Genomic DNA, 16,266 nt, shown 5'->3' on the forward strand with positions numbered 1-16,266 from the left:
GGAAAAAGGTATTTATCATTAAGTATTCATTATGTGCACAAGTTAACAAAATGTCTTTGCTCAGACTGTCTGGTGTCAATTATTTCTAAATAATTTACATCAGCTTTTTCTAAAAGTAGTTTGAAAATTATGAGCCTCTTCAAAAGCTGAACTTACTTTGCTTAATGCCTCTTTTTTACTGTTGTTCATAAACCTTACATTTTCTGTGGGAGTAAGGAAATTACACACAGAAGCACACTGTAAAAAAAAGTAAAAATAAAATTTCCCAAGGAAGTGGCTAACCATAAGTTTGTTTCCATGCTCTAATAACCAAAATTATTGCAAGTGACAAAACAAAAAAAACCAGAAACACTAGCAGCATGCGGGTAAAAACCCTGAAAGCTTGCTTTTACTGTGCTGTAATTAGCATCAGCTCTTGCTATGTTTGGTATCATACACAAGAAATAGTACCTGGCAGTAAACTGGTGACAGAATGGACCACTTTGATCAAAGAAAAAAGGACATAGATTTTTTTTTTTTCCTTAAACTGTAGGATGGTTTTCATTCATGTTCAGGCTATGATGCCCTCTAACTCCCAGACCAATTTTTGTAGAACTATGACTAAATCATGCTAGCTGGTTGCTGTTTAATTCAATCTGCAAGTACCTGCATCCAGCATAGCTTCAGTATTTCTTCAAATGTAGCATGGGAATACTGTAGTTTAACATCCATTTCACAAACAAAAAAATTAAAAAGGCTTAGAATGAAAACAGATGACAGCAGAGTCATGACTTTATTTCTCCCTCCAGTTTAAAAAAAAAGGAATATTTTTAGATGTGGTTTTTCACTTGTCTTACATTACAGTTTATATTTTACCGTTGTAGTTACTAATGAAACCCTTGAAAAGTTAGACTTTGCAGTGACTGATGCAAAAACTTCACTACTCCTTTTTTTGTTGGTACTGAACTTTTTGTTACTTAGACAACTGTTACTCAGTTTTATACCCTTGCTTTCTTGTTTTCCGGAAAATCATGTGAGACTTTAAAAACGCCTAATTATTAAAATAATATATTTTATCAACTACTTCTTCTTAATCTAAAAGGTCTTGTACAGAAAAATACCTACTTGTTTGCTATGATTTGCTCTGTCCATGCTTGCAGCCAGTCATATTCTCATTATCTTCCAGATATTTGTTCCAGAGTTTCTCAGAAATGGAATTACAGTGACTGGTCTATAATTCATGATCCAGTCTAGCATTTTTTTAAGATATGCACCATTCATTTAATCTACTTTATAAGTTAAGTATGTTTAGACAGAAACCACCTTCCTTGTCTTACCAAAAGAGAGGGACATTATATCCTGCAGAAGCCTAAATTAAGTAGCCAAAATTGATTTATGAATGAACATTCTTTTTTCCTCTCTTTTCCTCCACATTATTACACTTTATTGCTTTTTGCAGCTCCCAGATTCTTAGCCAACCTCCAAGATTTCTCAAAGGTAATCAGAAGTTGCCCCAGGCAGTATTCCACATAATTTGGGGTGAATTTCGTCAGACACAGGGAGATGAAAACCAACAAAATACTTTCTGGGTCTGTTTTCCTTCTTACTGCCTTCTGTCATTGATAATTAATTGTCCGATTAAAGTTAACCTTTCCAGTGACAACTAAAACAAAAGAGGGCATTAAAAATGTCAGACTTCTTGACATCATTTGTAATGAGTCTCCAGTTCCTACAGTAGCATGGACTGATACTTTGCTTGGATTTTCTTCTAATCTAATTGTAGAATGGTTTGTTGTTGCCCTTTCTGTTCCCTGCTAGTTGTATCTCATTTTGAGGTTTGACCTTTCTAATTTTGGGTTTATGTGCTTCTGAGTTTTCTTTTCTGTTTGTCCTTAAATATTTGCCTTCTTTGTTAGTCTTTTGGTGCTTCCTTCTTGAGTTTCAGGACATTGAACAGGACATTGAACTTTTATGAGGAATACTTGCTACACTTTCTGTCTTCTTTTGCTTAAGGAAAATTATAGCTCAGGAGTTAACATTGTGCAAATGCTTTTCTTTCCTTGCCTTACTTTCTTTTCCCTTCCTTTACTTTTTTGATCTCAGAAAGATGCTTTGGATGACAATTTCTAATATTCTATTGGATGTGAAGATAAAGAGAAGACTAATTTTAACTTCTTATTAGGCCTGACTTACAAACGCAATTACCCTTTGCGGTAGAAAATCCCTTAAATTTATACTTATTTAACATGTCAGATTGTCAGAGCTGAGTTTTTTTGTTCTTCTGTTTTCATTGGAATCCATAAAATATCAATATGTTAGCTTGCTGGCAATGATGATGGACAGTATATGCTTCCATACAGAGAGAACAACAGTGCCCTTTCAAAAGTGTGTGACCAGGTTGGATGAGCCAGGTTGGATAGGGCTTTGAGCAACCTGGTCTAGTGGAAGGTGCTCCTGCCCATGGCAGGATGAAACTAGGTGATCTTTAAGGTCCTTTCCAACACAAAACATTCTATGATTCTGTGATCAGAGCCAGGCTACTTACATTGCATTATCATTTTTTGGTTTGAGAGAAGCTTCATGGTTTCCTCTAGAGTCATGGTTAGACAGAACCATAGTTCAGAAATGAACCATAGTTAGAAACTAGATGAGCCATGGTTTAGAAACATTCCAGCAACTAAGTATCATGCTTCCGCTATTTCACTCCCCCCACCTCCTTCCTGGTGGGATGGGGAGGAGAATCAGAAAAAAAGTAAAACCTCTGGTTTGTATTTAATAACCAAAGTAAATAAAACAAAACAAAACCAGAAACAAACAACCAAAACCAACCCAAACAAAGAAAACAAACCCCCCAAATGATGCACAATATAATTGCTTAACACCTGCTGACCGATGTCTAGCCCGACCTGAGAGCAGCTATCGGACTCCCCAGTTTATATACAGGGCATGACGTACTGTGGTATGGTTTGGGTTGGGTGCCTTATCTCTGTTCCCTCCTAGCTTCTAGTGCTCCTCCTCACTGGCAGAGCATGAGAGACTGATAAGTTTTTGACATGGCATAGGCAACAACTAAGCACTGGTGTGTTATCAAACATTATTTCAGACTAAGGCCAAAAGACAGCACTCTACCAGCTACTAGGAAGAAACATTAACTCTATCCCAGGTGAACCCAGGATAGTATCCACCCCTCACCTCACACAATTTACATCGTGTCAGGTCCCACACTTCCCAATACACCATCACCATTCCTGTCTTTTGATATATACACACAGATATCATTCTCTTGTTCCATCAACCATCCTTATAAAAGTCCATTGAATTAATTTAGTCCACGACTTTGGGCTCCATCTGTAGTAACAGTCTTTTAGGGCAGGAAAGATGATGTGTCCTACTGGATTTTTGCCTGCTCAAGCCAGTTCTTATTCCATCACCTCTGCTTGGTTTTATTAAAATTCATTCTTTGTTGATGTGGTGATCAAAAGGGAGTTGGTTCAGATCTTCAACTCTGGAGGAGTTATGGGTACGTAGATTCTATGGAAGTGATAATACATAGGATTATATGGCAATTAACATCATACAATTTACTTCACTGGCTATTCCCACACAAAATTAAATGCCCTTGAGGTACACACCTGACTTCCCCATCCTTCCACATTACCCACTGTTGTGATTTAAGCCCAGCTGGTAACTCAAAACCATGCAGCTGCGCAGCCACTTTCCCCCTTCATTCCCCTTGCTTCTGGAGAGATGGGGAGGAGAATCAAAATAATGTAACTCCCACAGGTTGAAATAAGAACAGTCCAGTAACTGAGGTATAACACAAAACTACTACTGCTACCACCAATAATAATAATAATTGTCCTGGGTTCAGCAGTGGCAGTCAGTTTTTTTTCTCCTTCTTAGTAGCTGTTGCAGCACTGTGTTTTTGACTTTTGGCCTGGGAACAAAAAACTGATAACACTGATGTTTAGACTGACCAAGGACTTTGTGAGTCTCATGCTCTGCCAGGGAGGAGGAGGGGCTGGGAGGAAGCGGGGACAGGACACCTGACCCAGACTGGCCAAGGAGGTGTTCCATACCACAGCACATCATGCCAGGGGATGTAACTGGGAGCTACCCGGAAGGGCACGTCCCTTTGGCGGTTGGGCTGTCTTTTCCGGCGGGCGGTATCGTATTCTCTTCCCTTGTTATTTCTCTTGTCGTTGTTATTGTTGGTGGCGGCAGTGGTGATTTGTGTTATACCTTAGTTATTAAACTGTTTTTATCTCAACCCGTGGGAGTTACATTCTTTTGATTCTCCTCCCCGTCCCTCCAGGAGCGGACGGAAGAAAGGTGGGGGGGAAGTGGACTTCGTGGCTCTGATTTACGGCCTGGGCTTAAATAATGATAAGGGAAATAACAAGGGGAGAGAATATAAAACAAAAATGGGAAAATGAAAAGAAAATAATAAACACAAGTGATTCACAATACAATTGCTCCCTACCCACTGACCGATACTCAGCCCAACCTGAGCAGCGATCTGCTCTTCCAGGTGACTCTCAGCAACTTACACACTGGGCATGATATGTTCTGGTATGGAATACCTCGTTGCCTAGTTTGGGTCAGGAAGCTCTTTCTGCTTCCTGGCTTCTTGTGCCCCTCTTCACTGGCAGAGCATGGAAAGTCCTTGGTCAGGGTAAGCACTACTTAGCAACAGCTGAAAACATCAGTGTGTTATCAGCATTGTTCTCAGAATAAAGTCGAAAACACAGCACTGCACCAGCTGCTAAGAACGCGAAAAATAACTGCTACAGCTGAACTCAGAATACATACCATGTGCACCCAGGTCCTTGAACAAGATCAATCCCATGAGTGGGTTTGCCTTTACTTGAAGCAGGAATAACCCAGACTGTCTTCCCCAGCAAATTCTTCATGTGCACCACAGGAACTTTGTCCCCCTCTGCGGTACATAAAAGTTCTGCCTGGGTTGGGCCAGCCCTGTTGGCAGATCCTCTGGTTTGACCAACCAGGTGGCTTTTGGTAAATGTGTATCCCAATGTTTGAAAGTCCCATCACCCATTGCAGTCAGTGTAGTTTTCAACAGCCCATTGTACAGTTCGATTTTCCCGGAGGTTGGTACATGGTAGGGGATGTGATATACCCACTCAATGCCATGCTCTTTGGTCCAAGTGTCTATAAGGTTGTTCCAGAAATGAATCCCATTGTCTGACTCAGTTCCCTCTGGGGTGCCATGTCACCACAAAATTTGTTTCTCAAGGCCCAGGACAGTGTTCCAGGAGGTGGCGTGGGGCGCAGTGTATGTTTCCAGCCATCCGGTGTTTTCTTCAACCATGATAAGCACATGGTGATTGCTTTGGTGGGTTGGTGGGAGTGTGATATAGTCAATATTTGTACTTCAGCCATCATCCTCCATACCAGAGAGGCTTTAACTGCTTGGCTTGCTTAACTGCAGCACATCTTTCACATTCATGAATAACCTGGCAATAGGGTCCACTCTTAAGTCCACCCCTCAAACACAAGCCCATCTATATGTTGCATTTCTGCCTTGATGGCCTGAAGTGTCATGGGACCATGAGGCTAAAGATAATTCATCCTTATGCTGCCAATCTAAGTCCATCTGGGCCATTTCAATCTTAGCAGCTTTATCCACTTGTTGGTTGTTCTGATGCTCCTTAGTGGCTTGACTCGAGTGCATCTACATGGCATACCTTCACCATCAGGCTTTGCACCCAGGCAGTGTTATCTTGCTGCAGTGCAGCAGCCCAGATGGGTTTACCTCTGTATCTGCTTCCATTGCTGCAACTACCTACACAGAGCATTTGCCATCATCTATAAGCCAGCATAAACTACTAACCATAAGAGCCATCAGTCATAAGGGACTCCATACAGCTGCCTTCCATCTCTAATATTTCCCTACAGTATAGCAGGATCCATCAGTATATAAGGCATAGTGCTTCTCACTTTCTGGTAGTTTATTATACACTGGGACCTCTTCAGCACACAGCAGCTCCTCCTCTGCTGACATTCTGAAATCTTTGGCTCCTGGTGAGCCCACGTTCACTTCCAGCTTCTGGCATGACTGGGATTTGCTATTTGAGCTTGTTGGGTGATCAGTGTAAATCAGTTATTCCATGTAGCATCAGCTGCTTAATGTGTAAAGGAGACCCTCCCTTTGAACATCCAGCTCAGCAGTGGCAGTCAGGTTTCCTATTCCAACCAAAACCAGGACACTAGTAAAGTGTTGACATTTTGGTATAGAATCTCATGATTAAAAACATGAAGACCTCTTTAAATGAAAAAACCTGAAAAATATTCTTTTTTTATTTATTTATTTTTTTAATGTGTTCACAATTTAGAAAAAGCCTCCAATATCTGAAACCATTTTCTGATATGTTTTATTATATCTTACAACATTTTATTAGTTTCTTTGAACACTAGAATGAGAAGCAACAGAAGTTTAACAAAGGATCTCACAGAAGAAAAAAAGTCTTTCCATGCAGTACTGCAGTCATATTAGTTAATACATTTATTTGAACTCATAATGTACATTCTAAATTATTTTTGAGAACTGAAAACATAAGGAAATATCTCTTGCTTATAAAAATGTGTTGCTGAAGCCACTTTAAACACTGCAGGAGGCATTCATGTCTTGCAGTCATTACAATGATATTGAAAGTCTAAGAAGGTTATTAGGGAGAGAAACTGCTGGGTGCATCATAAAATGAAATTATTATATCATTATAGTCTGTTGCCAAAGAAAGAAAGAATGCACCAAAACAGAAGGAGTTTTTCAGTTCCTGTTTAACTGGAAAAGCAAAATAAATTTTTTTCAATGGCTTTTTATTTCTCCAAATGAATAAGCATGCTCCTTTATCCTGGAAAATTGAATGTGTTTTAGGTTCTGCGCCATCTGAATAGCTAATGCAAAAACCCTGTGTTTATTCTTATGTATCTGTTAAAAACATCTAAAATTACATTATGAACTTCAGAATCCATTGTAAATTTTCATCATAAAACTGTTTAACTTCAATGTAATTAATGGCACACAGAGGGATAATTTGAAGAAATTACTGGTTTTGGGGGGATTTTTAATCTGTTTCTAAAGTATTTTGTGGTTAACTTTCTACCTTTATCTCATCACTGAGTAAATTTCTTCAATGACTCAGAAAAGAAAATGTAGTATAATACTGATGTATCATGGACAGATGTGCAGATCAGTATGTCAGATTATGTTGGATCAAATTATTTGCACATGTAGTCAAACATCTTGACTTAAATATGTACAAGCAACTTCAGAGCTGCAGAGAGTTTATTATAAGAGACATTAATAAAATATTTTTTTTTTTCCACCCAGTGGCTTACCATAGGCTTAAACCTTGAGGTTTATTAGGTACAAACACATAATCTTCTGAATCTTACTGAGCACCTTGCCTAAGTGATATATTGTGTTGGGAGTGGTACACACATAAAATAGTGCATCCTAGACTATTTCAGCCATACTGATATACTTTCAAACTCATAAGGTTTTATGAGTGTCACATGTTTGCCTTTTTTTTTTTTCTAAAAAAAAAAAAAAGAGAAAAGAAACAATTATTCTATGAAGTTTCACTTGCAGTAAGGGAATGCCTGTTTGAACATGGAAATATACTATGATCATATTAGTATAATTGTACTGTGGTAGTTACTCTGAAACTCTTTCTCATCAAGACATCCTTATTTTGAAATAAAAGTACCTTTCACCAGTAAAGGAAATTATGCCTCCTGCCTGGAGAAACAGTTGTACGTTTATAATGGCAAAGCTCTTAATCTTTACTAACATCTTACTTATAAAGGCTGTCACTGTTGATGTTAATGGCAAGACTGTAATTGATTTACATATGGTTCCATTTTCATAATTTTAAATATTTTTTGGGTCTGCAGAACAGTAAGCATTTCCTACTATATTATAAAAATCAGAAGTGTGATCTGAGAGATTGAATGTGTAGTTGTATACAGGTATAAATACAGGTACCTGCTCATATCTCACCTCCTCTGCCAGTTTTTTTTCAGTGAGACAAAAGTAAGCAAATGGTTTTTCTCTGGGTATACAGTTTTTTTTGGGTTTTTTTTTATGTTTTGGGTTTTTTTTTTTAAGTTAAGTTAAAGTTTTGGTTTTTTGGGTTTTTTTTTTTTATGGTTAAATAGATCAATATGCAAACATAAAGTACTTTGTAACAGAACTTATGGTTCTCACTTGGTAGGTTGGGTACTGGCAGAATTCAAATCCTAAATGACATATGGAACAGAGTAAGAAGATTTGATGTGGCAGGAGTTTTGTGTGTGCTTCAGAATAATGAAAGGCACTTATTGGAAAAATGTCATGTACTTACAACTTGCTCTACATACTGCATATAATCTTATTTGTACAAGTATGCAAAAAATTTGCCAAAAACACAGATCATCTGTCTTGTTAAGCTATGGCATGAATCTCAGCAAGTCAAGGTCGATACGATAACTCAGCGTGGCTTTAATTACAAGTATACAAAAATAATCGGCAAAACAACCAAAGATTTTAAAACTTTCTTTTTATTCTATCCTTATTCTTTCCTAATTTTGGTATTGCTGTGGAACAACAGAAGTAATAAGGCTGAACTATATAATGGCAGCAGTGTATGTTGTTACAAATCTAGGGTATAAAGTCCTGAATTTAGAATATTTCAATTTTGCATTCATTGTTCTTTACAGCTTGGGGTTTTTTTAGCAAAAATATTGTGACTTTCCTTTTTATCTTATGTTTCTGTTGACAGCAGAAGATTTTTTACACTGTCACTATTCATTAGAAAGGTAAATTAATTTCTTATGTCATTTGCTATTAAAGGAATCATTTGCACACACAAACACACACACACACAAAAAAAAAAAAAAGAGGAAAAAAACATACCCCAAGTTCTTTATTCAGTGTTTGCCCTTTGAAAAAATTAGGAAAATACCCCCAAGCATATATTAATTAAACAATATATCATTCAAATAAGGGCGAGAATCTCTGATTAACAGAAGAAGAGGCCGCTTCTTGTATTCTCAAACAGCTTTTATCATCTTAAATATACAGGAACTTAAAAGTCATCTCTGAGTCAACAATCTCTGAAATTTGTCACTCAGTAAACAATGAGAAAGTTTAGAAGTTATTGAGAGTAAGATGGGTTTGGTTGTGTTCTAAGGCACCTCAAAGTTCAGCAAAAAAGTCCTTGCTTAATAGCTATAGGACAATGCAATTGAACAATTCAAAGAAATTATCTTATATTTGAAATAGCAAGTTTTTTAATTTTATTCCTCTTTTACATATTCAGGTCTAATTATTTGTCCACAGATGAAGGAAATCCCAGACAAAAGTGGCATGTTTTACTTGTTAGAAAAACAAGACAAAAGAAAGGCAAATAGAGTTGTGTCTTTTTTTCATCCAAATTGCTTTTAATTAAAAAATAAAAATCAGGAGAGACAAAGAGAGGCTAGTACAAGTAAGAATGTGGGCAGAGTCAAGGGAAAGACTAGCTCTCTGCAGTTTACTACACAGCATAGGATGAGCAGGTTTTATGTATATGCATATATGGAAGCCAGCAAATGGTCCTCAGAAACAAATTACAATATGAGATGGAAAAGGGTGTGAAGCATACACCAAAGGAGTAGTAGAATGATTAAATTAACACAATTAGACAAATAAGCAGAGCGTAGTACTAAAACAATATTTTGTTTTGTTTTTTTGGTTTATTTTTATGTCGTGGAGTAAATAGGCAGAAACCACAGAAGAGAACAAACTGTTACTGACCTAGTCCATTAATTGTGACCAATGTGCATTACTCCAAAATAATAAAACTGAAGAACTGAACTGCCCTATTGTCAAATTCAAGATGCAAGAGTAAAAATGTTCTCTCTAAAAGACCCATGGGTGTAATGTTGAGCAGTGAAAAAAGACAGTCCCCTAAAAAAGGGAGAAGCTTGTTAAAGGAAATTAAAAGGTACAGCTAAAAGAGTTAATTGCTTGCAAATGTTGAAAACAGCATATTAGATGTTACGAACCATAGGTATTGTGTCTATAAAAAAAAGATCCCAACTCAAAGGAACCATAATTAAGCAATATAACAAAAATATTATTAGAAATAAAAATAAATCTCAAAAAAATGGTAGCAATTTCCAAACAGAAAAAAGGGCTTACATTTTGGCAAGTTAAACATTAAACTTTGATTAGATAAAATGATAATTAGAAAAGTTAAGGAATAACTTAGTAAACCAAGAAGAATAGTAATGAAATCTTTCCAAACACAGTGGAAATAAGAAGCATGCCAAAGAATATGGAAACTATATTTGGGCAATATAATTTATTACCACAGATTTAAGAGAAATTTTTTGCTTCACTGATTAATATGAAGGAGATTTCTATTATTGGAAATGAGTTGGACAGGATTTTGTGCTAAGTGTTAGTAGCAAAGGAGTTAGAACAAAACATCAGAATGAAGAGCAACAAACTGATGTCTTATGATATTTTTTTCTAAAACTCATAATGGAATCTTTATAATTCCATTAAAACAAATTTCCTATGAAATAAGGGCATAGTCTATCACAGCTGCCAGCACCAGGAAAAATAGCAAATATATTGTGTTTTAAAAACCAACACCAAACCAAACCCCCAAACTGAGTTCCTCTGGGATCTAGAAAAATTAGTCCATCAGGTCTGCATGTTGTACCAGAGAAATTAGTAGAAATTTGTGATATAGAATGCCACTAGTAGATAAATGGATGAAAGTAATGGGGAAGAAACAGTATAGCTTTTTCACATGGAGGTCATGCCCAGTCTTTGGAGAAGAAAGTGAACATGCAGAAAAAGTCATCTAGCTGATACAGTGAACTTTATAAAAAGTTTCTTAAATGGTTTTATGGCAAAAGTATCGCTGAAAAGGAGTTGAAAAAGGACAATGCTCTTCTAATTTAGATATCTACTTAAAATTTAGGAAAATGTGGTACATGATGGTACTTAGGGTTGAAAATGGATGGAAAGGATGACTGAGTTCTGCAAGAATATGTGATTGGACCATTTTGGGTAGATATAGCCAGATAAAACCTTGAAAGTGCCTATGTGGTGAATGACAAAGTTTATTCATGCTACAAAATCAAATTAAAGTTTATTAATGCTACAAAAGTGTTAATGAAAATAAATGCAAAGATATCTGCAGGTGAATTTTTATGACAAAAGGTGAATAGGTGATAAAAGTGCAACTTTTAGTTCATATTTTTAGATGTAAAGCAATGCAAATGGTGGAATAGGTAAATATCCATAATGATACATACCAAATGTGGGTCCTTATAATTCAGTGACAATTATTATTACTCTGGAAGTAGATCCTGGAGTAATTTTGGATAAACTGTGAGTATCATGCTCACTTGGAATAAAATGTTAGATAATTATATTTCTGCTAGATATATGCTTCCATCTTGATTATAAGATGCAGTACTGATGCCATTAACTCAGAAAAGAGAGTGAGGACAGGAAGGATAATCAGAAATATGGGATGGTTTCCATAGGATACCAAACAAAGTACAACCTGTAGAAAAGATGTCTTAACGATATATAATAAGGGTATGTAAAATCTAGACAGGCATGTGAACAGAAATAACTGCATGTTTATTTAATATTCCACATAAGGCAGAAATAAGAGGCTGAAGCAATAGTGCAATGCAAGTAAATGTAACTGTGTAGGTGTGTGGTCCTGCTCAAAGACCTCAACTTTGATAGGTTAACTAGGTAGGTATAGAGTTACACCAAATGTTTCTCTTTTCTTGAATTCAGTATTTCCTGTGATGCCACTCTAAATCTTGAGGATCAAGGAAAGGCCCACTAAAAGGAACAAATATTACAGCAACAGGCTGGTTCCCTGTTAGAATCCACTGTGTCCCTTGTAAGGAGAGAATGAAATTCCTCAGAACACTTGCTTAGAAACAAACCAAGAAACAATTCTCCACACTGACAAAAGGCGGTAAAGCTAGGTGGCAGGAAAACAAATACCTATGATCAGGTGCCTGACCAAGGGCAAGAGTATGTACATGTCTAGTAATGAGCTAGAACAAGAGAGGTCTCTCCTCAGGGTACACCATGAGGCGGGATGACTTTTCTTGCTGGCCCTTGTAGATGGCTCAGCTTCCCAAGGGCAGCCTACAGGGCCTTGGTCGAGGGTCACAATACAGCTCTGCAGAGGTGCAAATGCCTTGGAAAGTAGGAGGTAAGCAGCAAAGTGCCCCACAGCTTTTATGGCTCTGTAATAGGATGGGTATGAGTCCTAAATCCCAAGTCCTTACTTTAACTGAGCAGTTTCTTAAGATCTGTTTGGTTCGGCTTAATCACTTCTCAGGATCTGATTAGGCAATACACTAGGAGGCTTTGGCATGATTGAAGAAGACTATCACATAGCTATGCCTATACATTTCCACTTGGACTCAGTATCTGAGTGGTAACCATTTAGATACTGAGTGGTTACTACTCAGATACTGGTAACCACTCAGATACTTGATTTTTTTATTTGGAAACCAAAAGTGATTATGCAAAACATGAAAATAAATAGTAAAGAAAAAAAAATATTAAAGTATCTTGAACCAAATGGCCAAAAATTTATCTGTTGCATCAGGGTATTATAGATAAAGACGTCAAGAGGTCTCTTCCAGCCTAAACAATTCTACGATTCTAACTTCAAAATCAATATAGTAGCAATATAAATACATATATATCTGTTAAAATATGTAAGTGTTACATAGGCAGTTCCTCTATCAAAGAAGATTTTTGTTGGTTGTAATGAGGCAGCTAGAAGACTGTGACATAACAATCAGGAAAAAGAAAAGTGGGGGATTTCACACCAATTCAAAGAAGATGTGTGGTTAAATACTTCACACTGCAATTAGGGAGCTCAACTGACAGCAAAATGAAATTTAGATGGATGTTGTGCTATTGAAATTTAGGCTAGGCCATTAGGGATAAAACAAATGCAACATCATCAGTAACTTAAAACCAGGTTTTGCAGCTCATAAAAACTTAACATTGCAGTTTCTATTAAAACTTTGTCAGTATCGAATAAAAGGGAACCAGTTCTTGCTGAAATATTGAAATGTGTTGAAGTTTTTTTGCTTAATATTACAGGTATGGCAAATTCTTTGAAAAGTCCCAACAGGAGTTGTGATTATCAAATCATTCAGTCTACACTTGCAAGGTCAATTTTATGGGATGTCAGGCTATAGTTACACAGGTCATTTGGACAAGCCCAACATATTTTGACAGACAGAAGGAGATTTGTCCTTTTTGCTTATAAAAGAACAAACAATCTATCCATCTTTTTTAAGGGTTGCTAAGTAAAGCATTAGCAAAAGGAAATACACATATCAGGGTTGCACTGAGGCTTCTGCACTGAGGAGAAAAGACCTGTCACTTTTTTCTGTGGAAAAGAACTGAGCAGGTAAGAAATCCAATGAGAGAACCAGGGACCTAGGCTTGAAGTTTCAGCTGCCTTTCAAAAGTGAGGCATCAAACTGCTTGGCTATAAAGAAAAGGGCTGACTCCTCCTTCAGTAATGGTTATTGCTCTGATGCCCTAAGAAACACACAACTGACGCATTCTTATTTAAAAAGCTGCAATAACTTGTTTGAGTATCGTGTTGTTCTCTGGCATGACAAAGATGAGGCAATTTACTGCTTGGATATGTCAATTACTTTTTCAAAATATTTCTGCGATAGTAACAATTAAGAAAATTTTTGATCAATCCATTTAAATCAAATGTCAGCCTCAGTGACGTCAGTATGTGAAGCACACAAGAAATGCTTACAACTTCAGCAGTTTTTGTATCAACTAAGGGGAACCTGTGAAAATAATTATTTTATAAGTAACAGATAATATTCCATACAAATGTTCAGCAAAACATATATCATAAACCCCAAGAATTTTCTTTGAAACAAAATATATTTTATTCACCAAAATATTATAAACTGGAAGCAGTTGTGCAGAATAAATATGGTAAAGAAATAACCTTTGTCATTATCAGTATTTGATCAAATGCTAAAACCAAATGTTCTTGAATTAGAGCAGAGATACTGGTATGTACCTTATTCCAGATCATATTTACAATTTATTAATGGACTGACTATCTTTATCTATTGTGGCTGTGTCTACACTGTTAAACAGTGCCCAGGAATGCTTTGGACTCTGGAACTTGCGTATTTATACTGTTGAATGGTGCATAAAAGGAAAAATTGAGCTGTTTAAATCTAAACCTAAACATGGAGGTAGACGCAACATATTGTTTGAACAGTGTGGCTTTCTTTTTGAAGAACATTCACCTACTGCATGAAAAGGCACATTGCAAGGAAAAGAATGAAGCCCTGGTTGAACAGGGAGTCACCCAGTGGAAAAATTTCTATTCATCTTACTAGGTTCAATTTTAGTAAAAATTTTCTATCTTGCTTTATTTTGAAAATATGGATTTTTAGAGATTAATAGGATAGATGATTCTCCATGACTGCAGCTTAAAGATTTTAGCTTTAACTCTATTTTTGAGACATGTCTCAGCAGATGAATACATATAATTTAAAGAATAGTAGAAAACACTAATTCTAAATCACATGGAATCACTCTAAACTGAAGCTGACATTATTTTTATTGTAGATAGTCATATTTTTAAGCCTTTCTTTTATTACCTGTGGTAAGAAAATGCTGAAATACTTTTATAAGAAATTATTTTCTATTCAGCCATACATGATTCTGTTGAAGACATGTATCTATCTCTTGAATTTAGAGTTGAATTTGTAAGTTTTGATGCATGTATATTCTGGCAAAGATGGTCTTTCAACATAATTTTGTGATTCTGTGATTGAAGTTGATGAGACTAGAATGTATCTAGAAAGTTAAGAATGTGACTATACATGTATGTTGATGAGGGAGTCACAGACACCGCAGGGATGATCAATATGATCAAGCGATTGCCAAATTTATTCACACATATCAAGAGTTTTTATAGTTTGCAGAACTAGCTGATGCAACCAATATAGATTCTGATTGGCTCAAAAGTGCAGTCCACACATTTTTGAAGCAGATAACAAGCTAGCTAAAATTATCCATTCGCTACCTTTCTCACATAACTTGCAGTTTCACCATCCCGCTCCCACATCTTGTTAACCTTGAGCAAATGCCAAGTTCCTTATTCTACTGCATGTAACTGTCCTTTAGTAACCTAAGGCTAGGCCTTGCAGCCTGGGTAACTTGAATTCAGACCTTGCAACTTAATTCAGAGTCTGGCTAAGTCCAAACAGCTGGGATTGCTCACATGTCCATTGTTCAGCTGTATTCTTCATATCCACCGTCTCCTAAGGCTAAGATGTCTGGGTTGGTCGCGAAATGTCCACCATCCCTTAGCCACTCCACAATTCCCTGTTTTTGTTTTTGAGCAAACCAGACGGATGTTACATTCTTCTTAACCATATGTATCACACACCACTACATATAACTTGCTATTAATACAAATAAAACTAACGCACATAATATAGTTACTCCCTGTATGATCAAATCTTTAAGCCATCCAGAAATTTCCCATCCCTTGAAAAGCTTTGCTAACCAATCCAATCCATCATCTTTCGTTAGCCATTTAACCCCTTCTTTCAATTGTTGTATACTCTTATAAATTGATTCTGAATGATCTGACAAATTCATGCAGCACATCTCCTCAAATTCAGCACAACCATGCCCCTATGCCAACAATAAAAAGTCAATTGCTGCCCTATTTTGTAAGGTGGCATGACGAACACTATCAACATCAGTCAAGGGCCCACTTAGTGCAAGCGTAGTAGCATTTGTCTGTTTTGCAAGCCAACAACCTAATTTATTTAAAGTACTTAAACCATATGTCATGCCAGTTCCTTCTTCCTGGGATTCTCATTCCCAGTGCCTCACTCCCATCCTCCTTCACCTTTTGTTGTCCCTTGGTTCATGTCCGACTCCACGTAGGCACTTGCTGATCTGGGTACATGGCCGTTCTTTGCTAGAAAGTCATCCGCACGCGTACAACAGAGATGATAAAAATAGTAAAATCTATTATGTCACTTAAAACACATTTGTGGAGTCTTTGGTAGATCATTCGTCAGCATTACTTCTCATTTCCAGTAGTGTGAAATAAGAATAAAACCTTGTGTGCCTTCACTTGAATCACATGTTTTTCTGTGTTTTGGTCTCAAAGACAAGCCAATAAAATTTATTTTTGTATACCATGTCATATGAGACTGATGTAC

The sequence above is a fragment of the Psittacula echo genome (assembly GCF_963264785.1).
Source record: "Psittacula echo genome assembly, chromosome: Z".
Taxonomy (NCBI): domain Eukaryota; kingdom Metazoa; phylum Chordata; class Aves; order Psittaciformes; family Psittacidae; genus Psittacula; species Psittacula echo.